The following is a 25,414-nucleotide window of genomic DNA, read 5'->3' as shown; positions in this document are numbered from 1 at the left end:
GGTCTTGGCTGCAAGGACCAGCATCTACCCAGGGGGGCCTCAGGCATCCAGGGAGCCTGACCCTCAGCAGCAGCGGAGGGTTAGCTCCTTCTACAGAGCAGCCAGAGTCAGACGCTCTCTGTCCCCCACCTCAGCCCCTCAGCTGGAAGGAGTGGGCGGGCCTGGGCGGACCGGGGCATCGGGGGCCTCCCACCCCAAGGAGCGTGAGCAGCAGGGAGGGAGGCCTGGCTGCTCAAGCCTGTGCGGGCCTGTGTGACCACAGCTGCCACCCAAAAATATGTGACCCAGCAACCAAGACTTAAGGCCCTGTGCTGGGGGTGGGGGGCACCCTCCCTTAGGGGCAGAGTCAGCTCTGTTCCTAGGTGGAGGACAAGGGGGCTCCACCTGCGGGGTCTGACAAGTGAGGCTGGCACCTTTCAGCCCTTCTCTGTGACCAGGAGCTGGTCTATTACCTGGGCCAGATGTGGCGTCAAAGGGGCCCCTGGCCTGCAGCCAGGTTTCTGGGCATCACAGGGGCCATGTGAGTCCACCCCTGCTCGGGCTCCACCCTCCTCACCCTGTTGCTCCATCCGAACACGGCATGCTGACACGCTGAGAAGAGGCCCCCCAGGTACCCAGGTGCTCTCCAGCATACCTGGCCTCTGCAGAGGAGCTGTGCCTCCCCTCCCCACCCCAGCCAGGTGCCCACCCAGAGGGGACCAAGCTTGCTGCAGACCACAGCTTCTAACTGCAGGCTGACCCAGGGTGGCAGGGCATTGACTGCCTGATGGAACAAGTGACCGTGGTTGACGCGCCCAGGACAGGGTGACCCAAGCGAGGAAGAAGCGCCTCAGATTTCACCCACAGAGGGGGACTGGGATCCGGCCATCCCCAGTGGGCCAGAACCATGTCCTCTCCCTGTCCCCTATGGGGTATCTCCCTCCCTTCCCTCCTTCCTTCCTTTCTTCATTTTCTGCCCCCTTCCTCCCTCCCTACCTCCTTCCTTTCCTCCTTTCCTTCCTCTCTCTCCTTTCCTTCCTTCCCTCCTCTCTCCTTCACTCCCTTCCTTGCCGCCTGGATTGAGCTCAGCAGAGCCTGGGTAACTATCCAACAGTCAGGGGAAGGTGTCCACACACGGCTGTTCCTAGTGGGTTTTAGAGTCATTTAGGACAGAGGCCATCGGCTGGTTGCTCCCTGATCCCAAGAACACGGGGTGGATTATGGGACACAGCTGGGCAGACCGGTGAGAGGAACCCTGGCCCATATAGCCTCTGGGGTCCTGCCAACCTGCCCCTGCCCAAGCCAGGCAGTGAAGGGGACTCGTGTGTCTGACGTGCTAGGCACACCATCCTGGTACAATGGGCCCCATGCTGATCGCTGAGACTTAGAGGGGTTAAGTGACTCACCCAGGCCACACAGCTAGATGATGAGTGTGCTCTGATCCCAGGTCTGTGTGTGACTGTTTCTCTCCCTGTCTCCCTCTGCGTTGACAGGACAGGGGAGAGGAAGGGAAACCCCTTTGTGTTGGAGAGAGATTCTGCATCTTAGAGATCCCTTCCTCTGGGCTAACTATGTGGGTATTGGGTTTGTTCCCTCAGTAACCACAACAGGGTGATGTGGCCTTGGGAGAGGGCACCAGAGGACAGCCAAAGGGGCATCAGCAAGGACTCTTTAACCCTACTCAGATGGACTTAGGTCCAAAGGGCCATTTACTAACTCATACTAAAAAGTGCAGGTGATGGCTTCAGACACAGCTGGATCCAGGCACTCCTGTAATGCCATCAGGACCTAGTCTCTTGAACCTCTTTTCTAGGCTCCTTTCTTAGGGGGGCTCTCCCCACATATGACCAAGGTGGCCCCAGCACTTCATGGCTCCCCTCAATAGCCTGACTAACTGCAGAACAGCCTTTTTCCTAGCATGCCAACCATTCTGAACTTAGCGTAGGTCATGTGTTCACCTCTGGCCCAACACTGTGGTCCGGGGCCAACCCTGGTCAGGGGTCACTGGAAGCCAAAGGGTGGGGGTTGCTCCTGCGAACCCCGTTGACTTAGAGTGGACGGGGGGCCCCCCAAAGGAAAATCAGAGCATGTTAGCAGAGGGGGAGTTGGAAGCATGGTCAGCAAACAATGCAGTTGTCCTTGTAGAAGGTTGACCAGCCTCTGTTTGCTCACTTCCAGTGATGGGGAGCTCATTACCTGTGAGGCGACATCTCATCACTGGCCACTTCTTACTAGACAGGAGGCTGGTTGTCCCATTTTGCAGACAAGGACCCTGTCTGTGATCCCTGGTCAAATGCCAGCTCCCCGTTTTCCTGAAGGGCCAGGCAGCTTGGTGTCCTCAGAGCCTGTTCACGCCCACCGTCAGCTGGCTTGATGGACAACCCTGCTCTTCACCGCTGTGGACACAGTGTTCTTTCCTTGACCACCTGCAGGCAGGGCTTGTGCTCGCCAGTATACAGCACCCCCCTACCATGTGACCCCATCCTGGGTTCAGCGGTTCAGATCCCACTGGAGGCAGCCTTGAGAAACTCATGAAGAGGATGATGGCCCAGCTTTTCCTGGGCTCAGCTCATCCTGCACACCTGTCCCCGAGCCCTTTGACACCCACTCTGGCATTGGGGTCTCACAGACTGCGTGTGGCTTTGTGGGGCCTGAGACCTGGCCGTTCACAGCCTCCTCCACACTTAGGTGAGCAGCCTACCCTTCTGTAGCCCTAAGAAGCCAGACCAGGCCTAGTGCCCCATCCCTAGCCCTATGGAGGCCCCAGCCCCTTACCCCAAGTGTCCTGACCACAGGCTGGTGGCTCAGGACTGCAAACCCTAAGCTTTCAGGCCTCCTGGGCCCCAACACCCTATCTTCCCAATCCACTGGCTCCTTGCCCCTCAGCCCCCTGCCTACCAGCCCCCAAATCTTAGCTCTCTGACTCAGAGTCCCCAGCCTGCTAGTCCTCAGGCCCCTGACCCTTGCATCTCCAGCCCACTCTAACCTCCTAAGTCTCCAATCCCTAGTCCTGGCATCCCAGCTTCCCCAGCTCCCAGGGCCCAGCCCTAAGGTCTTTGAGCCCTACCCCCTACTCCCAGCCCTCTGGCCCCTGCCCCTTTGCTCTCTAGCCCACTCTAACCCCCTATATCCACAGCCCACAGTTCCAGGGTCCCTGGGTCCTGCCCTCCACCCTCACCCCCGCCTCCCAGCTCATTGGCCCTTGCGCCAGCCTTTCAGCCTGCCAGCCCTGCCCAGCTCTCAGTCCCCAGATGCCTTCCCCCTACCCCTGCAGCTGTTCCAAAGAGCCTATGCCTGTTTTCAATTCTGCAGCCACTCTGGGCCCTAGCTGAGCCTTTCTTCCTGGGACCACGGGACCAGGCAAGGCTGCCCAGCCTGGGGTGGCAGGCGCCGGCCTCCCTCGACGGCCACACAACGCTCACAAGCGGGGCCAGGGACGCTTCTGGAGGCCAGCAGAGAGATGACCAAAGCTGTCCGGCCCCACTGGTCCCTTTGTTTGAGGCCCTCTGCCCCCAGCGGCAGGGGGCCGGCCATTTCAGTCAAGCCAAGCTTTGGGCAGAGCCATTCGGGCCATAGGGCCATGTCCCTGCAGCAGCCCCTGCTCAGCTCCTTTGGTGAAGCACTGCTGACCGCTGCCACTGTGTCTGGGCTGATGGTCTCAGGGACCAGGATGTGGGGTGCATTGCAAGGCCAGAACCAAAGGATGGTGGAGGCCAACATGCCAATCTTCTCCTGCTTCAGATACGACTTTTACAAGTAAACCGTTCTGTGGAAAGGAAGCTCCACTCTTACTCTCTGTTAGCACGGAATGTCTCTTAGGAGCTAATTCTCCTGTATTCAAGCGCTGCTTTTCAATAAGGCTGCACGGTAGGCATCAGAACAACATCTGGTGGGTCTGGAAAGGCAGTGTGTAGCTTGAGGGTGTGATTTCGGCTCTGCAGGTAGTGCCTGAGGCTGGTCGGCCTAGTGCTGTGCTGGAAACTGCCTGCAAAGGGCTTTTTGGGCAAAAAAGTGCTGATTTGCACTGTTGGTAGTCGCTGTTGAGTCAGCTGAGACTGAGGGCGACCTTATGTATAACAGAACGAAACACTGCCCAGTCCTGCGTCATCTTAAGGAGCTTAGCATGTTTGAGTCCATTGTCGTGGATATTGTTTTAATCCATCTCCTTGAATATTTCCCTCGTTTTCACTGACTGTCTTAGTTATCTAGTGCTGCCGTAACAGAAATACCACCAGTGGATGGCTTTAACAAAGAGAAATTAATTTTCTCCCAGTCTAGCAGATTACAAGTCCCAATTCAAGAGATCAGCTCCAGGGGAAGGATTTCTCTCTCTGTTGGCTCTGTCCTCAATCTTCCCCTGGTCAAGGAGCTTCTCAGGCACAGAGATCCAGGGTCCAAATGATGCACTCTGCTCCTGGTGCTGCTTTCTTGGTGGTATGAGGTCCCCCTGTCTCTCTGCTTGCTTCTGTCTTTTATATCTCAAGAGACTGCCTCAAAACACAATCCAATCCTGTAGGTTGAGTTTTGCTCACTAATACAACTGTCGCCCATCCTCCCTCGTTAACATCATAGAGGAAGGATTTACAACGTAGAGGAAAATACCAGAAATCAGGGCCCAGCCCAACTGATACACACATTTTTTGGGGGACATAATTCAATCCATGACACTGACCCTCTGCTTTACAAAGGGAGCCCTGGTAGTGCAGTGGTTAAAACATTTGGGTGCTAACCAAAAGGTTGGTGGTTCCAATCCACCAGCCGCTCTGTGGGAGAAAGATGTGGCAATCTGCTTCAATAAAGACTTACAGCCTTGGAAACCCTATGGGGCAGTTTTACCCTGTCGTGTGGTCTCTACCAGTAAGAATCGATTCCATGGCAATGGATTTTACTTTATCAAATGTGGTGTCCTTTTCCCCTGATTTGTCTTTCCTGATGGAGTGTCTAAAATAAATGAGCTGAAGTTGTTCCACCCTTGCCTCTAAGGAACATCCCGGTTGTATTTCTTCTAAGACTGATTGGTTTACTCATTCTTCTTTCTGGCAGTCCACAGTATATTCAATATTCTTCTTAAATATCAGAGTTCAAATGCATCAATTCTTCTGTCTTCCTTTTTCATTGTCCAGCTTTCACGTGCAAGCTGATTTGTAGTGTTTGCCAATTTCTGTTGTGTGAATACTCCCACCATTGCCGACTTCAGGTTGCCAAGGTGAGGGCTCTGTGTGCAGAGCTGGGAAGGGTGTGAAGGAGGCTGGACTCTGCCCTTGGTGGGGGGGGGGGCAAATGGGCAGCACCGCTCCTCCCTGTGACCCAGAGACGTGTGCTCAGAGAGGTCAGGTGCTCCCTGAGGCCACACAGCACACACACGACATGACAGACTGGGTAGCAGGCACCATTGCGCTTGAGGACCGAAGCCAGGGTCCTCCACCCTTCCCAGCAGCAGCCTTGTTTCCACAGGAACACAGTTCTCTTGTGCTGCCTTCAGTGCTCAGTGCTCCGCTCACGTCTGTGTCCCATAATTTATTAATACTGTGTTGAAGTACTTCAGTGGTTTAGAGGCTGCTGTGTCAGGAGTGGGCCCTGTACAGAAAAATGAATGCTCACGGAACCATTTACCTCCCATGAAAAATGCATAACAGTGCCCGGAAACGTCCAGAGGTCTGCACAGAGCCTTGGATGAGACCACAGGGGTTCAGTGCCCCAGCCTCGGACCGGGTTTAGCATCCAGCCCTGGCTCCCACTTTGCTTACACAGAGACTGACCCTTGTTTGGGTGAAGTGCCCTAGTGAGCTTACAGCAGGCCTAAGCCCAGCCATTGGGGAATAGGAGGCTGGGGTCTCATCTTCTGCTGGTGTTTGCAGGGATAGTGAGGTACCACTCAGCTCCCTGTTCGATTCTAGGCAGCGGGAAGAGCCCTGGCTCAGAGAACCCAGCCGTGGGCCTTTTAGAAAGGCTTTGGGCAAAATGGATGAAGAAAATCCAGTTTGTTTATTTCTGGTCATACAGTGGAATTTTATATAGGAGTGAAATAAATGCATGAATTACACCTACAAGCAACAACATACATGAATCTTAGAAACATACTCTTGGATTAAAAAAAAAAAAATCCAGTTGCAGAAGACTACAGTACATATAATAACATTTTTATAAAACACAAAACATGGAAAGCAAAACAGTATAAAGAAAACCTAGTTTTTTTTTAACACAAATGTGGCAGAAGGGAACTTTCTAGGGCAGTGTCGCGCAGTACAAGCTTTTGTGATGATGGAAACGCCCTATATCTGCACTCTCCAATATGGTAGCCACCAACCTCATGTTGTGACTGAGCACTTGAAATGTGGGTTGAGGAGCTGAAGAAGCGACTTTGAAATTTTATTGAGTTTTAATTAATTTCCTTTTAAGTAGCCATGTGTGGCTACTGTTGTTGGGTGCCATCAAGTCAATTTTCGACTCATAGGGACCCCATGTGACAGAGTAGAACTGCCCCATAGGGTTTTCTAGGCTCTAATTTCTATAGCAAGGAGCCCCAGCGATGCAGTGGTTAAGTGGTCTGCTGCGAACCTAAAGGTCAGTGGTTCAAACCCACCAGCTGCTCCATGGGAGAAAGATGTGGCAGTCTGCTTCTGTAAAGACTACAGCCTTGGAAACCCTATGGGGCAGTTCTACTCTGTCCTAACAGGGTCGCAACGAGTCGGAATCAACTACGGAGCAACTTTTTTTTTGGTCTCCACTATGCCACAGGCCTCACCATTCTCTACTTTCCTATGCCTAACCCAATTCACGGAATCCTTGGGTAGTGTTGATGGTTAACGTGATCGGCTGTTGACTGAAAAGTTGGAGGTTCAAGTCCACCCAGAGGTGCCTTAGAAGAAAGGCCTGGCAATCTATTTCTGAAGAACCAGCCCCTGAAACCCCTGTGGAGCGCAGTTCTACTCTGACGCACACGGGGTCTCCGTGAGTTGGACCAACAGGCTTTTATAGGCAGTGGGTTTTTATAGGTTAATCTTTACAGGAGCAGATTGCTGCTGGATGGGTTCAAACTAATAACCTTTTGGTGAGTAGCTGAGTGCTTAACTGTTGCGCCACCAGGGCTGCTTCATGTGTGGCTAGAGGCTACCGTAACGGATGGTGCAATTCTAGGGTGATGAGGGCTTGGGTTTCCCAGGTGTGTGCAGTGGCCAAAACGCATCAAATGGTACCTTTAAGATTTGCACGTTTTACTGTGAGTGAATTTGACCTAAAAAAAAGAGAACCATAGACAATCTAGTTAACAAGGCACAACCTGAAGTACTTGAATTGAAGTACAGTGTTGTCTGCCACTGACTTTAAAATAAGATGGATGACGGATGGACAGATAGGTAGATACGTGATAAAGAAAATACAGCCAATATTGGTTGTAGAATCTCAGTGGTGGATATAGAGCTTCATAATACAATGTTGGAAAAAATCCAAATGTGGCCAGAGAGCAGTGGTTTCTCATTTCCCTCATTAGGAGATTCCGGAAAGAGATGTGAGAGCAGTGAGGTGGAGCTGCTTATTCTAGTTCACCAGAGCTGATCGGGCTCCTCTTCTCCCAACTCTGCACTCAGTAACCTCACACCGGCAGCTTGAAATCAGCTGGGTGGGAATATTTACACCAGGGAAATTGGCCAACACTATAAATGAGGGTTTTCCCCCTCCTAGGTGGCTAGTGGGAGCCCCTGGGTGGCACAAATGCTTGATGCTGCTAACTGAAAGGTTGGCGGTTCGAGTCCCCCCAGAGGTACCTCAGAAGGAAGGCCTGGTGATCTATTTGAAAAAATTAGGTATCGAAAACCCTGTGGAGCACGGTTCTACACTAACACACATGAGGTCCCCATGAGTTGGAGTAGACTCAACGGCAGTTGGTGTTTGGGGAGGCTGGGTGTTAAACGTTCTCCAGCACACGACTGTCCAGTCATAGGGGAGGCTCTGAGGATAGGGACAGTGCTGGCTCATCCATGGTGCCTGGTTCAGAGTGGAGACGTTATGTGGGGACAGGATGGGTCCAAGATGCCATGCATTTGTGAGGGGCAGAGGAGGGAAGAGTTGGGATAGAGCAGTGTAGGGTCAAGGCAGCTGGGGGCTGGTGAGGTTTCCACACTGGGAGGGCAGTCAGGGGCCCTTGTGGTGTTAGGGGGAGGGGTGGGTTCCTGACACTCATATTTACCAAGCACCACCCTCAGGGACAGCCCAGAACTGGGGGAGTTCCTTCTTGTCCTGTCCCTCTACCACCTGCAAAAGGGAGGCCTCAGAAGGGCCAGTCACTCACTACACGGCTCAGGGGTGTCATTCACAATGGCCTCAGCTCTGCCGTTGCCCACACTGCTTTGTAGCAATGGCCATTCGCAAAGCAGGTCACTGCCCTCTACAGCGTGTCTCCTCTCCAGCAGCCCCAACAGGGCCATTTCCTGGGCTTCCCATGTGCGGAGGCCCAAACTCCAGACCTGCCCTAGCTGGTCTGACTGACTCGTTTCTTCCTGCGTTTTCCAAGTGAGAAGAGGTGGATGGTTCCCGATTCCAGGGGCCACGGTCCGGCTAGGCCACGTCTCGGCAGCATCAAGGACAAATCCTGGTGGAGAGAAAAGCCCCCTGGAGTCCACTTCGACTCTGACTGCTGGGCTCCCTTCACTCGATGCTGCAGCTGCCAGGACTCCCGTGGGTGCTGCCTTGCCCGGCACCCCCCACTGCCATGTTGAGGCACCTTCCTTTGGCCCCAGGAGGTATGCCTGTGAGTGGAGGCGGGAGCAGAGCCTGAGTGGACAGGTGTCCAGGGCTGGACCCCCCTCCCCACAACCTGCCCTCTGAGAGTCCTCTGTGCACCCCTCCCCCGTCAGCTCCTGGGAGGATCTGCTACCACGACAAATAAGAGAGCTTCCTCCCAGCACCCCCTGAATGCTCTTGAAGCTCGGCTGATCTCGTGGGTGACAGTGAAACCCCTGTGTGAGTTTCTCAGCAAGGAGAGGACATGGCACCATCTTGGTTTTTGGACTGTGGTAGGTTTTTCTTTTTCTATTGTGGTAGTGTATATTTGAGCGTCTCTGACCACTGGTGAGGCTGCCCATCTCCTCATACACTTACTGGACTCTCTGCCTCCTCTTCTGTGAATTGCCTGCTCTCCTCACCCTCTGAGGGAACCGTGACTCACACTTTTAAAGAATGTCCCCTGCCCCTCCACTGCCCTCCAGGCACGGCGGATACAGGCCCGGCTGAATGAGCCCTTGTTGGTGAAGCCGGGAGGAGAAGAAAGCAGGCGGCCGCCTCCCGGTGGCCAGGGGACCAGGGCGAGGGCATCTGTGCCAGGGGACACTGAGTCATGGCAGGATGGCACACTGGCCCTACTCCAGCCCAGTGTGGCCCTGACCGCTCTGTGCCCTGGGAGGCTCAACGTCCCCACAGGCAGATCCCCTTCCTGTACCCTGGAGTCCCAGGCGGGCTCAAGTGCACCCTTCAGGATGTCACAGGCCTTGTGAAGTTTTTGGGGTTCGCCTTTGCCAACCAACAGCACCCACCTTGGAACATTCTTCCAATTCCGCAGGGGGTGCCCTGCCTCCCCCTCAGCAGGGGACCACTCCCACTTCACTGGGTTGCAAAGAAGGGCTCTTGCTTTTTGCCCTTCCTACCCCTTCCTCAAATGCCAGCCAGCATCAACCCCTAACGTGTGGTCCCAGATAAGGAGTCAGCCTATGCCTGCTGTTGGGACAGAACTGTCAGAGCAAACTGGTGTTGCATTGACAAAGGGACTGAGATGCTTCCCAGGTTCTGGGGCACCAGCTGGCAGGGAAGCTGGGAACACAAGGGGCAGGATGCCATGTAGCCCCTTCTTTCCTTACTGCAGCCCCTCATCCCCCATTGCTTTGGGAGGGTAGTGAAGCAGGCACAAGAAAGGGTCCATGGTGGAGACCCAAGCCCTAGAAAAGCTGGAGTGAGGGGGACCCCTGGTTGGAGGGAGAGGAGAAGAGAAAGTTCTGGAGCAGGAAGTGCTGGTTCTGGCTTCCTGGAGCCCTCCGTGGAGGAGACAAGCCCCCAGGGCAGAGGTGCCCAAGGTATAGACACCTGGATTCCGGTCCCCAGCCCCAACAGCACAGATAACAGTCCCCTTAAGCTGGACCCAGGACTGATGATGGGCACCTGGCTTTCCCTGAGGCCTTGGCTTTGCAGAAACTCTGGAACCCTGACCAGGCCCAGGGCAAGACCCAGCCACCTTTCCCACTGGTGCTGCAGGGAAGAGAGTGGGGTTTGGCGTAGAGGAAGTGGCATTCCCGATGTACCCCAGTCTGCAGCCTGAGGGTTGAACTTCTAGGCCAAGAACAAATCTCTCTTGTCTCAAGCTCATCTGAATGCCTTTCTGCTCCTTGAGCCTACTGGGCTGGGCCCACCCAGAGGAGAAGACCTGCTGCCTGACTCCCAGGAGTTCCTGGGCTCATCCTTCCAGAGGGGAGCATTCCCACACAAGCCCTGGGTATGGTGGGGACGGAGAGGTAAGCAGGAGATGTTTTGCAGTCCCATTCTGAGATATTGCCTCTCAGACATTCAGATTCTTTTGGTTGCAAGCGACAGAAACTCAACTCAAACTCAAATGCAACGTAATGGTCCACATGACTGTGAAGTCCAGGGGGATGTTTGGCTTCAGGTACAGCTTGATTCAGGGACTCAAACAGCGCCCCCTGGATGCAGTCCCTATCCATTTCTCTACTGTGCTGTGCTCCATGATGGTTTTAGCTACAGGAAGGCCCTCGCAATGTGGTCACTGCTGACTGGCTTCTCCAGGCTCCCGTCCTGCTGACTTCATTGAGGAGTGAGAAGCTCCACCTGATTCCTGGTATGTGGCCACATGTCCATTCCCAACCTGTCACTGGAGATGTCTGAGAGGGGTCAGCCCTCTTGAAACATACGGATGGTGCAGGTGAAGTGAGGAAGGCTCCCAAAGAGAAGTTGGAAGGCTGTTGCCTGAGGAGGGGAGTACTGGGCCAGTAGCTCCACACCCCATGGTGATCATCACCTCATCACCTGTCCCTAGGGGACTCAAGACCGCTTGATGGGTGGTCTGCTGGACTTTCTCACCTGCGTGATGGAACTGCAACCCCCAAGTCCCAGCCATTTCAGAGCAGAGACTTCGCGGACAGACACAAGAACCTGGAAGTTGGCCTTTGGTTGTTGTGGGATTATTAGTCTTTGAGATGTAGAGGCTCAGCCTTCGCTCAGAAACAGTTTCAGAGACAAAGGCCCTACGTGCCGGCCCCACAGGGACTCAGATGCATACCTGCCATGTCTGGGAGCTGGTGGGATGGGTAGATGCCCAGATGGGGCAATCACAGCCAGCCTACAGTGTGAGGGTAGCCAGCTTCTGACATCCATGAGCCTGGCTCTTCTGTTTATAGGTTGGGGTAGGGGGAGTCCCAACCTGATCAATGAGGATGCTGGCCCTCGGGCAGGAGGGGACCATGCATGGGCAGGGGGGCTGCTGAAACTAGGGTCCTGCCTTCAAAACCTGTAGCCAGAGTCACCCCTGGGTCACCTGGAGTGACCAGGCAAGAAACGGTGTTGGGCGCCGGCCAGCCTCGTCCTGGGCTCAAACACACCAGCCTCAGCCAGCTGGCTTTCCCAGGGCCCAGAATGCCTTTGATGGTCTGACTAAGGTTGTAAAAAATGGCGTGGTGGGCTGGACAGTGGTGGGCAGGGGCTCGGCTGGGGCACCTGCATGATGAAGAGCGAGCCCTCGGCCTCCGGCTTCCAGAAGCTCCTGGAGGCTTCCAATTGCTGGGAGATGGGCTCCCTCTGCCCCTCCCAGGCCACGTGCCTGGCGGGGCGCCCTTCTGCTTACTCCTGGCTGCCCCCCCAGGGCTGGACTTGACTCTGGAGAGGCAGGATTCCAGGCGGAGCGAGCCAAGGTTTCCCTGGACAAGCTAAGGGTGTCTCTGCCAGCTGGGATGGCATTCCAGAAAAACATCCCTGCTTTCCAGGCACCTCATCCGACTGCCGGCCTGGCCTCCTGCAGACCCGGGGATGGGGGGTGGGGGAAGAGCTTTCCTGGCCTGGGATCCTGGGGTCCGGCCTACAGCCGAAGCCCAAGTTTGATTTACTTGCTTCTAAGCTGGGGATAAAAACCCGACATTAGCTGTCTGTGGGGCTTTGAAGGGAAACAAGGTGGAGGGTCAGAAGAACCCAGCACCCAGCACAGCCCACGAGGGGAAGGTAACTCCCCACTATGCCTCTGAAACCCAAGAAGAAGGTCTCTGAGCCCAGAAGCTAACTGTCCCCTAGACTGTGAGTCCTGAGAGTGAGACCACACTTGAACCATCTGTCTGTCCCCAAGGCCTGCCAGGGCCACATACAAAGGGGCTCAGTGTGTGTCTGAGAATGAAGAGTTGGGGGCAGGGATGGATTACCCAATAGATAACATAAGCACATGCTTAAGGCATCAACCAAACAGGAGCACCAGTTGTCTAAAGCAAAGATCCACAGAAGCCAAGCAGACAGGACACAAGGAAAAGCGAGCGCTACAGTGGAAGGGACCTGGCAGGGCGCTAAATGAAATTGATAGCAGCCCCAGTATGTGAGAATGTGTGGCTGGAAATAAAGTTTACACTGGGTCACGAGGGTGCCCACGTGCAAGGTTATTTAAGCTATGAGGTCCCTACCACTTCAACACCTTCCTTGACACTTGTCTCCTACGGTTCCTTCCCATGTGATTGAAGCTCCTTAACTTGGCGGTTCTCTTGGGAGTATATTATTTCTTTTTAATAAGCAAGAGTTGGGGGTGGGCTGTAGAGTCTAACTCTTGCTACATTCACCCAATATGCAAATGGATCCAACAGGAGTGGTTACCCAGCAAGGACAGATTGTATTAAGAGATAACAGGTCTCTGATCCGTTTTGAGAGAATCATCTTGGACATTCATACCTGCTGATCCAGCAAGTCCAGCCAGGAGGGCCAGCAATGCTCTTTGCCACAATACAAACACAAGGGTATACTCCCGTGCACACCCTGGTAAACAAACAATGAGAACTCCCGTCCCAGATGACTCGCAAAAGCCAGGGAACTCCAATAAGTCAACCATTGCAATGAATTCAATAAAGTTACTTTTTAAGTGTATAGCATTTACGTACAGAGTTACATCCTAAATTTTGAAAACAATAATATTTATAACTTTAAAATGCGTTTGGCATACAAGTGGATGCAATCTAGCATACATTTAATATAACACTAACATGGGTAATAGTTTAATGTAAAACTAACAGAGCAGTTTCCAAAAAATACTGGAAATAGTAATATTTTTCTAATACGAAAAGTTTTAATTTATGTATCAAGAGAGTTTCATTTTTTATTGTCTGCTGCAAAGGACAAAGTGCTTGGTATTACTCTCTATATGCTAATAAATGAGGTATTAGGCACATTAAGAGGACGTAAAATTCAATATTTGTCATGCAAAATATGTTTTTGTTTTGCAACGGTGTGTTTCTAAATCCGCCTTCCAAAAAAGCAAGAAAGGGTGTTTCTCAGAGCACTATGTTTATATTTTATCAGAATATTTACATATCTCCATGTAAGGATTGAACAATTCCTTGAGGAAATAAATTAAATGAACACTTATATAATAAAAGTTATGTAAATGTATATTTTCGATTCCCTTTCAGACTGACTTTCTTTTAAGAAATTGACTGCTGTTGTTATGACTTGCAAAACTTGCTTCAGAAGTGGTGCTATTGTTACATCAATCATGTAAGTATCTCTCAATATGGAAGTTGAACAATCCCACAAAGAAATAAAACATACATTTTATAAATTTTGTGCACAGTAACAATGATATTTTCCTTTTCATTTCAGACTGATTGGGTATAACTTCATATTCAATTCTCTTTCGTCTACCACATAAGAGCTCACCCACTAAAAAAAAAAACTTTGCCAACTCATAGTGACCCTACAGGACAGAGTAGAACTGCCCCATAGGGTTTCCAAGGAGGGGCTGGTGGCTTCGAACTGCTGAGCTTTTGATTAGCAGCCGACCTCTTAACCATTGCGCCACCAGGGTTCCACAAGAATGCACCAGAGGTGTTGTAATCACATGACTCGTGTAGTATCTGGCCCTGTCCTGTGCAAAGTGAACCAAAACACATCTTCGGATTGAGGATATTCTTATATTTGTCTCACGCTCTTTGAGATCACTCTTGCCAATGTCAGGTATCAGCAGTAGTCCAATGAACTGTGAAGGTGCAGCATCGAAACGCGGAACGTGAGTGATCAAGTTTTTAAATGTTATTTCAAGACAAAAAACACTCGTGGGGATTTGCAAAGGGCCTGCCGACAAGTGTCATGTAAAATGAATGAAACTATTTCTGTCCGCCTTGTACGTACTACTTCTTTTGACTATCTCAGACCCGAAGAACAAAATTACGTGGTCCAAATCAATTTTTTTACTTACTAATTTTCAAATATAAATTTTTTGTATGAATGTCCAAATTCAAATGTAAATTTTGTTTTATAAATTTCACTTATTTTCCATTATTCAAATTTATTTGCTACCATAGGACCAGATTGAAAAAAATGACATAATTTTATATACTGGTAAAATGAAATGGCAACAACTAAGTAGAGTGCAAAAACAAAAGCTCATAGAAAATAAGAAGAATTTGGGAATCCCTAAAGACAATTCTAAAATTAACTTTCTTTTTAAAATATAATGAATCAGAAGAGACTTCTTCCACTGAACACTCAAATTTAACGGGTACAAATTGTTGTACTAGTACCGCCAGCGCTGAAATTACTGTTAGCAATATGAATATAGCAGAATTTGTTCCAACTTCTGCATCCATTCCTTGCTGTTGTTGTTAGGTACCAACGAGTTGGTTCCGACTTATAGCACCCTATGTACAACAGAACAAAACACTGCCCTGTCCTTCCCCATCCTCACAATCTTTGTTATGCTTGAGCCCATTGTTGCAGCCACTGTGTCATCCGTCTCTTTGGGGGTCTTCTTCTTTTTCGCTGACCCTCTATTTTACCAAGCAAGACATCCTTCTTCAGGGACTGATCCCTCCGGATAACATATCCAAAGTATGTGAGATGCAGTCTCGCCATCCTTGCCTCTAAGGAACATTCTGGCTGTACTTGTTCCAAGACAGATTTGTTTGCTCTTATGGCAGTTCACGGTATATTCAATATTCTTCACCAACATCAAAATTAATAATGATGTAGAAAGTAAAGCTACTGTAAAATCTGAAATGATCAATCTGCAGAGCCTATAGATAACAGAAATACAGATCCTGCTTTGTGGAATAATTTTTCTTCTAATGATGTAAATTGGATCAAAAGAGAGCCAAGTAATTGTCAACATCAGAGTGGACCATTTGAAAATTCATGTTGAAAATTTCTGGATGGTAAACAACAAGGTTCTGTAGCCGTAAGGTATTTCTAAGGTGCAAAGCTAATCGTGAAAATTATAAGAGGGGGTGGCACTGCATTCTCCATCAGTCAGCTCTGTGTATCGTTTTGTTTGTGTTCTATTCAGTCCTAAATCATTTAATTCTCAATTTGCTATGGATGAATGGCGCAGCTCAAACATGATTGATAAACATGAAAACAGTTCATTTTACAGAGATTGCATGTTGTCACATTTAAGCTGAAGACATGGTTTGGAAACCGAAGACACGAACTAGAAACACAAATTAGTGAAGAACGTCAGTATTGGAAAGACATTTTGCAGCACATTGTTGCTGTCATTATAACAATCACTGAATGTGAACTATCTTTTAGAGGAAGATATGAAGTGTTTAGGTCCTCACAAAATGGAAATTTGGGGGGTTTACTTGAATTTTTGCTCAGTTTGATCCATTTTTAGCAGGTCAGATCTCAAAATAAGGTGACACACGAAAGGGCAACCCATTGTATATGTTGAAAACAACTTGTGAAGAATTAATAAACTTAATAGGTGATAAAGGCCAATCAACTATTTTCAGTGAAATAACTATAGCTCCATATTTTAGTTTGTCTGTGAGTTCTACTCCTGATCTTTCCCATACAGATCAGTTAAGTATTGTTTTACGATACGTATCTCCAACAGATGGAAAACCTGCCCAGTGATTTATCACATTTACTAGCTTAAAAAGTCATACCTGTGAATAAATTGCAGATCGAGTACTTCACTATTTATGTGAAGTTTGCAAAATTGATTTTCCTAAGTGCAGAGGCCAGTCCTATGACACTGCTCCCAATATATCAGGGTATTATAAAGGCCTGCAACAGGAAATTTTAGAATGTAATGAATATGCCATTTTCACACCATGTGCTGTCCATTCACTTAATTTTGTAGGACGTAGTGAGGTAGATTTTCATCCGGAAGCAGTTTATTTTTTTTCTACTGCTTAGTTTCTCTACACAATTTTTTGCTGCCTCTACTCATTGACGGGCAGTTCTTAAAACATATTTAGGCAACATGTCTTTCTAATACATGTTGGGAAGTGCATGCTGTAGCAACGAGTACAATCCCGAAATTGTACACTCAGATTCTAAATGCCTTAAAAATATGGCTGAAGACCAGACACAAAAAAGGAGACAGCAAAGGAGAAGCCGAAAACACAACCAACAAAATGCAAACACTAGACTATGTATTTACGTTGGTTACGTGGAAAAATATATTACAGCATTTTCATTGGGTGTGTCAAGCTCTCCAAGATTCAGAAGTAAATTTAAAGACATGCACCAGTCATTAACAGGGTATTTACATATTTTAAGAGAAAATTTTGAAAACACAACAAAACAAATACTTCCAAATACCGATTACCAAGCAGTTTGCCGTCGCAGAAGCATTAAGAACAAGTCAAAGACAGAAGGGCTCCAGAAGTATCGTTGAGTGCCAGAAATCAATTTCACATAACCACATACTACACCAACATTGACACACTTGAACCTTGCATAAAAAGAAGGGCAAAAGTGTGTGAAGTTCTTTCAAATAGATTTTCCTTGTTAAACAATGTGGATACACCTAATGAAGATGCATGAAGGCACCCAGGAAATTTGTGCAGGCTTACCTTGATGACTTAAAATACAAACCTTTACAGAGATGTGGGACAATTTCATTCTTATATGAGAACTAAGTTTACAGATTCAGGAAAGACAAATTTCGCTCATGTAGGCGTGTATGATCCCATAATAGAATATAAAATACAATGCATATTTCCCAATGTTGACATGACTTTATGCATATTCTGAGCTTTGATGATCACAGACTGCACAACAGAACACTCATTTTCGTCTCTAAAGAGACTCAGAAATTCTCAGTGTACAACAGTGATTCAAGAAAGACTCGATTCATTACCCTTATTACGTACGGAAGTAGATGGTTTTTGGCAGCTTAATTGTGATGAAATCTTTGAAGAAATTGTAAGAGCAAAGAACAGAAAGAAATGTTTTTAATTATAACATGTTAAAGACGAAAGATCTAAAAATAAAATGTAGTAATTTATTGTAATATTTGTTTTCTGATCATTAAATTTTCTTTTATGATATCTTTCCATTTGTTTATTTATAATTATAGCATTTATTATGAAACAAACATCAAAATTGAAGTATGAGCTGTTTAAAGCAAAATTGCTGAAAGTCAATTTTTCGTTGTAGGGGAAATCAACAGAATTTTACATTGATCGCTGAAACAGCTAAGTTCACTGACTCATTGTCTTTGTTGTAGAATATGTGGAATATTCTTTTTGCAGAAAATGTGGTACTCAGTAAAAATCTTAGTACCCTGCATCCAATAAAAATTTTATGACCCAGTTCGTCTCATTCTGCCTAAAATGGCATACTCCGCTTTTACGTTCAATCACTAAAATTATAACCCAAACCAAACCCATTGCTGTTGAGTTGATTCCTACTCATAGTGACCCTATAGGACAGAATAAAACTGCCCATAGGGTTTCCAAGAAGCAGCTGGTAGAGTCAAACTGGCGACCTTCAGGTTAGCAGCCAAGCTCTTAGCAACTGTACCATCAGGGCTTCGCTAATGTTATAGTTGAATTTAAAAAGAAGTTACATCATGGATAGCTAAGATGGGACACACACACCCATATATATGTATAATTTGCATATCCCATTTGAGAGTGTGAGTAAGCAGAGGTGGGGGCACCACAGACTATCAGTGTTAAGGGCCCTCACTTGCATCCTGATGGTGTTGGCCCAATGGAAGCCTGGGGCCTGGCGTCCCCTCCCTCCAAGGGCCTAGTCCCTGAGAAGCTGAAGCCCAAAGATGCTGTGACTCTTGATGACATCAGAGCACAAGAAGAGCCTGCTAGTCTCAGGTGGGTGTCAAAGGGGTGTGGAGAGGACCCTAGTTCAGTAGAGGGGAGGAGCTTGCAGGGTCCAGCTAGAACGTCCCATCTTCCCATTTTGTAGATGGAGAAACTGAGCCCGGTGGTGAGGGCTGAGAGTCTGAGAAGTGGGGTAGGCTGGGCAGTGATACTTCATCCTTGTTTCTGGTGTCTGCTGGCAATCCTTGGAGTTCCTTTGCTTGTAGGTGGGTCCTCATGTGACCTCTGTCTTCCTCCTGTGTGTCTGTCTCTCCATGTCTGTTTTTCCTTTTAATAAGACACCGCTCAGAAGGGATTGGAACCCCGATAGCGCAGTGCTTAAGAACTTGGCTATTAACCAAAAAGCTGGCAGTTTGAATCCACCAGCCATGCCTTGGAAACCTGGCGGGGGCAGTTCTGCTCAGTTCTATAGTGTCGCTATGAGTTGGAACGACTCAGCAGCAATGGTTCAGAAGCGAATAGGTTTAAGACTCACCTTACTCTGGCATGAGCTCGTTAACATAACAGACAACCCCATTTCCAAACAGGGCCACATTCACAGGTATGGGGTCAGGACTTCCACATTTCCTTTAGGAGGCACAGTTCATCCCTAATATCTGGCTCCCCAGGTTTCCCTGTAAGCTCTGAGTGCCACCTGTGCCAGCCGGGACAGCAGGTTTCTGTCTGTCCCAGGCCTCCAACTCCCAGTCTTGGGTCTTTTCCTCCCCTCTCCTCCCACAATCCTGTCACAGATCCCTGACTGACACCATAGGCCCCTCCCACCTGGTACCACTCAATCTTGGTCAATCTACACTACTGCCCTGTGCCCAAATTTTCTCATCTATTATAGACTAGGGATAACAACAGACCCTACCACCAGGTCACGTAACACATGTAAAGTGTTTGGGCAGTTGCTGGCTCAGAGTAAGCTCTCAAGACCTGTGAGCCTGGGTTCCTGTTCTAGGAAGGGAGTGACATCGGCTATGCGACCATTTCCCTAGTCCTACATGAGTCTTTGGACTCCCAGATATCTCTGCAACGTCTATGTGGTCAAGATTGCAAAAGCTTGTTGGGTTCCGCCCTCCTGGTTATAAAGTGTTGAAATGACTTTGGATCACCTGTGTCTGTGGAAAGTGTCTGATCAGCTCCTTTCCCGCCAGCAGGGTTGTCTATAGGGCCTGCGCTTGGGGTGGTGGTGGTGGAGGGGTGTATCTCTCTGTTTCTGTAGCGGGAAGGCTCCGGAGTCACAGGCAGAGGCGTCAGGCTGCTCTTGCCAGGTATTGGGCCAGACACACATGAGGACTAGAATGGCGTGCTTCTATCAAATGCCGACTCTACGCCAGGTGGCACGTTGGCTCCTCTAGACTCCGGGGCAGCAGCTACTACCACCTGCACTTTGTCATCGTTGTTAGTTGTCGTTGAGTTGGCTCCAATTCATGAAGACTCCGTGCACAACAGAACAAAATGTTACCCAGACCTGTGCTGTCCTCATGATCATTGCTACGCTCAAGTCCATTGCTGTGGCCACTGTGTATACTGAGTGCCTTCCAATCTAGGGGGGTCATCCTCCAGCACTGTAGCAGGCAATGTTTTGTGTGATCCATAGGGTTTCATTGACTGATTTTTGGAAGTAGATCAACAAGCCTTTCTTTCTAGTCTGTCTTAGTCCAGAAACTCTACCGAAACTTGTCACCAGGGGTGACCCTGCTGGTATCTGAAATATCAGTGGCATAGCTTTCACTGCCACAGCAACGTGCAACCTACCACAGCACGACAAACTGACAGACAGGCAGTGGATCTCAGCTCTACAGATGGAGAAATGGAGATCCAGAGGGTTTAAATAACTTAGTTACCTGCAGCCACTCTGGAAGTAAAGGGCTGAAACGAGACTCAAACCAGGTTCACCTGACCCCGAAGCCAAGACTTCTACCTTCTGCAACACAAACTGCCATGACCCTTTGCACTGATTTTGTGGAGCAATCAGGACAGCAGCCTCCGTGGTCTCAGGGAGTGGGGATGGCAGGCTGGGACTGACGCTAACTAGAGTTGAAGAGCCTGGACCCATCCTCTTAGACACCCCTGCAGGCAGTAAACAGCCAGGTCTTGGTCATTTTACAGTGCCTCGCCCAGCTCTCAGAATACAGAATTTGATCAATAGTGCTTGGGGGTTTGAGTTGAGGGAGCAGGCAGTGCTCAGACATCCAAGAGAAACAGGAAGATTGGAATGGAAACACTGGGGCTGGTGAGTGTAGGGCTCGTGGGCTCCATTGAAGTGAGTGTGGGTTAGGTTCTGACCAGACCTTGGCGAGGTGGATTCCGGCCTGCCCGCCTTGGCCTGGTGTGAGAAAGGAATCATGGCACAGTCAGTCAGGTGTGACTTGGAGAAGAGGAGTCAGGGTGGTACAAATGGCTTGTTAACCAAAAGGTTGGCAGTTCAAACCCACCCAGTAGTGCCCCAGAGGAAAGGCCTGGCGATCTGCCTCTGTAAAACTAACAGCCAAAGGAAACTCTATGGAGCTCAGCTCTACTCTGTAACACATGGGGTCACCATGAGTGGGAGTCCACCCAATGGCAATGGGCTTGGTTACTGGTATAGTGGCCCAGGAGTATGAGAGCCCCATAAGGGGGTGGTTGGAAAGTGGACTCAGTCAGTTGCTCAAAACCGGGAACAAAGCAGCCTCTAGCCAGGGCCTCAAAGTGGGTCACCATGGCATTTAAGAAAACAGCTCTGCACCAGGGTGCTCCCACCAGCCTTCAAGTTAAGAGGAGTGCTCCACGACGGATAAAATGGAGATTCCTGGCCTCCGAGAGATTCCGATGCAAGTGGGTTAGGGGAACACAGCTGGAGAAGCCTGCCTCCAGCCCCTCTGCAGACAGCCTCAGTGTGAGCTGTGCCCCTTGCCCCTGTGAGAGGGGCTGCGTTGCAGAGTTCAAGGTGGGAGAAATAGGTGTGGTAGTTCCTGCCTGTCCCCGGGCTCCATGCCAGGACACTGCCCTGGCCTCTGCTTGCCTGGATGAGACTTTATCAAGCAGCACAGTGGTCCACATCTCTACCCAGCCCTCCTTCCCCCTCCCCATGCACAGGTGTCAGACCAGTACCGTGCAGGCTCCTGTACCCCCAATTGCCTTGATAGGCCTTCTCCCCAGTAATCTTTTGCATGCCTAACCCTACCTTGGCCCTTGCCTTTTGGAGGATCTGAATAGACACTCTGCTTCCAGATAACATGTTGTTTTTGTAGTTAATGTGCCATCGAGTTGATTCTGACTCATAGTGACTCCAAGTGACAGAGTAGAATAGTCCCATAGGGTTTTCTTGGCTGTGATCTTTATGGGAGCAGATGGCTAGGTCTTTCTCCTGGGGAATATCTGGGTGAATTTGAACCACCAACTTTTCAGCTGAGCGCTTAACCATTGTGTCACCAGAACTCCTAGATAACACGTACCCTTGTAAAAACAAAACAAAAAACAAAGAGACCAAGCCTGCCGCCACAGAACAGTACTGATGGTGAAATTTCAGGCAGGCAGTTGAAGTCCTGGGGCTGAGGCCTTTGGTATCTTTCTCTCCACACTCCTCAGCCTCCCTGCTATTCAAGTTGCCCTCAGTGGGCCGTGGGAGGAGGTGAGGCGCCAGGTGGAGAGGTGTTCCCGGGGCTCCTGAGGACCGGTTCTGCAGACGCCTCCAGGGAGGCAGGGCTCTGCAGGGCGGGCCTTGCACAAAGCCCCCTCTCCCCTGCTGGTGACTACAGGCCTGTGGGGAGCTATTCCCTGGGCCTCTGCTGGCCTCCAGGTGCTGCGGAGGGGGCTGTTGGGCCTGGGAGACACCTCTGGAAGCTGGACAACCTGTCAGCCCCTTCTCTGAGCTGGAGCAGCTCCAGCATCGAAATGGTGGGACCACCGCTGCCTCTTGCTAACCTTTGGCATTCCCTGGGTATGTGTCTTAGTTTCTTAGTGCTGCTGTAACAGAAATGCCACAGGTGGGCGTCTTAAAGAACAGAATTTTGTTTCCTCGGGTTTTAGGGGGCTAGAAGTCCAAATTCAGGGTGCCAGCTTGAGGAGAAGACTCTCTGTCAGTCCTAGATGAAGTTTTCTTGTCTCAGCTTCTTGAGAGTTCTTAGCTTTCGTTAAGAGATCTCCGTGGGGCATATATTTTTTCCCCCTTGCTTCTGTACCTAATCTGCTGTTTCATATTGCAAAAGAGATTGGCTTAAAACACTCCCTGCACTGACAATGGTCTTATTAACATGACAAAGGACACTATTCCCGGGTGGGATCACATCCACAAGCATAGGGTTAGGATTTACAACACTCGTATTTTGGGGGGGACACAATTCCATCCACAACAGCTTGGCTCTTCCCGGCGGGTTCCTGACCTCAAGGGGGTTTGGACAGAGCTCACAGGGAGGAGGAAACTCTATCTCATGGTTAACTAAGTGCAGTTTAAAACTAACCCTCTCCCCCGCACCCTTAACCCAATGGACAGGTGGGACAACACCTAGTCCTTGAGCAATTATCCTAAAAATATGCCCCAGGTGTTCCTGAAACCCCGATGGCTAAACTCATCCAGGGCCTGAGGTGAGAGTGGATGGGCGGGCTTGCCATAACACTCCGGGAAGCAGGGGGAGGGTCAGGGGAGGTGTCTTCAATTAAAAATTTCTTTATTATGGTAAAAATATATAACAAAACAATGGCCATTTCAACAGTGTGTACGTGTACAATTCAGTGGTACTGATTACATTTATCCCATTGTGGAGCCATCACCCCATCCAGTCTCAGTGGTGTTGAAAAAGAAAAAAATGAAACACAACTCCTGGTACGTAGCTCCCCTTGTGGTCCTGAGAGTGCTGAGGGGTCCCCAGCTATGAGGGCAGAAGCAGTGAAGATTCCTGGAGCAACTTCGGGGTAGGCAGTGTTAGCCCCTTTTCATAACTGTGGAAAATGAGGCATGGAGAAGCACAATAACTTGTCCATGTTTAAGTTGCTAAAAGTGGTCAGAGCTAGGATCCCATTCGGGCAGACGACTCCAGAATGGGCAAATACAACAGTCCTCCAGCAAATCCAACAAGCATCCCTGCGTTCAACACAAGAACGCGTTACCAACACAAGAAAGCGCTTCATGGAGGTTGCCTTTCAGGTGATGCCCACTGACCGATCAAAATTGGGAGTTGCTCCGCTGTGAGTGGGGTTACAGGAGCCTGTGTGTCCCTGTGGATCATTCTTGAGGGTTTGGGGCTCTGTTTGCTCTTGGAGATGTTGCTGATTAACAAAAAATGGGAAAATGGATTGGCTACTGGTGAACCAGCTCAATTTGCTTGGTAGATAAGATCTTTCAAAACAAGGGGTGGAGGGGGAGTCATCAAAGGATGAGGGAGCTGGAGACTCCTGGCTGCCCCTTCTTCCAAATCCCCCTCCCCTCCCTAAGCTCCTTGGGGACCCTGCCCCTCCAGAGATCCCCTCCCAGCAGACTTCAGACCTTAGTGTCTGTTTAATGTTTAAATACTTACCTGTGGATGCTGGGCTAATTCAGGACAAGAAGAGTCAGTGGAATGACCTAGGATGCATGCTGTAGGGAAGATTAGAGAGAAAAGGCAAGAACTGCCTGCTAGGAAGTAGCTCAAATTTCCAGGAAAATGACCTAACAAAAACCTGTTCTTCCAAATATCTCTCTCACTACAAGATACAGCAAGAGATATACTGAGCCTGGAATGGGGAGTTGGGAGCACTGTTGGCCCCCACTCCATCACCAGCCTCCATTTTGTAAACTGAAGGGCTTGTTCAAAGGCCCTGTAAGGAATTCTTCCATTCTGGACCTCTCTAGGCAGCAGTATTGACAATTTAAAATGCTTGCACAAGGACAGGCCTCTCAAAGTTGCAGGAACAGCTCCACCAGAGGGTCATTCCTCCTGGAAGCGCAGACGTGATGTCAACCACCTGGGTAGCATCACTCTGGGGCTGCACTGTGGGTGGAAGTGGCTCGTGAGTGGGTTCATAGCCTCCAGAGCTCCCCCTGTCTCTGTCCCAGAGCCTCCATTACACAGGGAGAGGGGGGCTTCAAACACTGCTTTGTCTGTTCTCTACCCCATGTCAAGCCCCCTCCAGGACCTAAGCTGTGCCCCCCATGCCTGTAGCAGACCCTCTCAAATATCACTGAGGGGAAGAAGTTATAGCCGCACGAGATGCTCAGCCCCCATTCCTCACACTCTGAGGACTAAAGAGACACACAGTACAGGGCTGGATTTCCTCTGGGCATTTGCAAGTCCTCTCAATGGGCCTTTGCAAAACATGGCCCTGAGCTATGGCAGCTTGTTGGTGATGATGGTGATAATGGTGATGGTGATGCAGATGATGATGGTTATGGAGATGATGATGGTGGTGATGATAGTGATGATGATGGTAATGATGATAGTGATGACAGTAATGATGATGGTGGTGATGATGGTGACGACAGCCCCAAAGCAGAACTTCGGGTTCTCCCTAGTGGCTTCTCCCTGTGGAGGGGCTGCTGTGAGCCAGGCCTTACACCAGATGTGTTTTTAAGGGCCTGTGTGGATGTACCTCAACTGGTCCGCACACCGAATGGACTCTTTCCTTTGAAGCTGTGGGTGTCTCTGCAGCAGAATATGCCATCTCGGGTCCAGGCTCTGCCTGGCCCCCACCCGCTCTCCAATGCCACGTGGAGAATGTGGCTACATGCGGCATCCTTCCTGCCTGTCACTGTTACATTGTCCCCACCCAGCGGTGGGTGGCTGCTTATGGATTTATACCCTCTGTTGACAGACGGACAGACAGACAGGCTGCAGAGCCTTCTAAGACTGGCTTATCCTTTTTCTTTGAGGAGCTGGGATCCTGTTGAATGAATGGCTATGTGCGCCTGCCCTTTGCACAAACTTGCCCAGAGATGGATCTGCTAAGGGCACAGAGGTGGGTGGCGCTTCAAGGTGTGTCCCAGGATGAACCCACTGGTCTGCTCAGAGCCACCCCCAAAGAACTTATAATCATATCTCTTAGCAAGACATGAGCATTCTCCCGGTCTCATGCTAAGTCTGAATAAAAGCATCATCTGGAAAATGTGGCTATTTTTATTGATTAGTGACACACTGGATTCAAGACAAGTCCTCTGGCTTGCTTTCTTCCAACCAAGTTTC

Source organism: Elephas maximus, chromosome 12 (genome assembly GCF_024166365.1).
Source record: "Elephas maximus indicus isolate mEleMax1 chromosome 12, mEleMax1 primary haplotype, whole genome shotgun sequence".
Classification (NCBI taxonomy): Eukaryota; Metazoa; Chordata; class Mammalia; order Proboscidea; family Elephantidae; genus Elephas; species Elephas maximus.
This window is presented reverse-complemented; position numbering follows the sequence as displayed.